The following is a 746-nucleotide window of genomic DNA, read 5'->3' on the forward strand; positions in this document are numbered from 1 at the left end:
AAATTATTTCCTTCTATGGTACATTATGAAATGGAAGTTGGGATCAGATTATTCATCCTCTATTTCTCCCTCCCTCTCTCTAATTGACTCATTAGACGGACAAAGCAGGATGCTTCTCAGCTTCTGTGAACATGTCCACCTTCAACCTCACTGGCTATATGTACAGACACAGCATCAATATTGTGACTACTGTGGTGGAGGAAGGGACAGGTAAGTGAATACTTCTTGGTTCATTAAGAAAAAAGAAAGGAAAGGGACTGTTTCAGGGATACACCTACTCAGAGGACTCAAGACCTACCTTCATTAGTGTTTGGGAGTGACTTCTGGTTCACGAAGGGAAATGCCAGATTCCAATCTGCCATCCAGTACCTATTTCCTCCAAACATTTGGGGAGGAGGAGTTGGTTTGGATCTTTGGCTAGAAATATATTAAGCTTTATACTTCCAGGGGCACCATCCTTTCAGAGATTTTGTATTAAACATGAAAATGAGGATTTCAGGCATTTAAATTAATGTACATCTGGTTTCCCTCTGCAGGCGTGGAGGCCAATGGCACTCAGGAAATCTACATTTCTTCACAAATAGGATCAATGACCTTTGAAGACACCAATAATTATTATTACCCCAATTTTCCCTTCAGTGGGAAGGTATGTTGAAGTCTGTCTCTGCACAGACAAAAATAAATGCTTAACTACTGCCTCCTTTCTGTAGACATATCAAAATAAAACTACCAGCATTGTTCTAAGT

At 40.1% G+C, this 746-nt stretch overlaps 1 long non-coding RNA gene across 1 annotated transcript; it reads left to right on the forward strand.

Moving 5' to 3' along the window:
• The first annotated feature begins 98 nt into the window (after positions 1-98).
• On the forward strand, positions 99-740 carry LOC106725497. Its single transcript, XR_001361392.1, has 2 exons — positions 99-210; positions 537-740. It is a non-coding gene; the product is annotated as an uncharacterized LOC106725497 (long non-coding RNA).
• Positions 741-746: the final 6 nt, after the last annotated feature.

Source organism: Myotis brandtii, unplaced genomic scaffold, assembly GCF_000412655.1.
Source record: "Myotis brandtii unplaced genomic scaffold, ASM41265v1 C41627966, whole genome shotgun sequence".
NCBI lineage: Eukaryota > Metazoa > Chordata > Mammalia > Chiroptera > Vespertilionidae > Myotis > Myotis brandtii.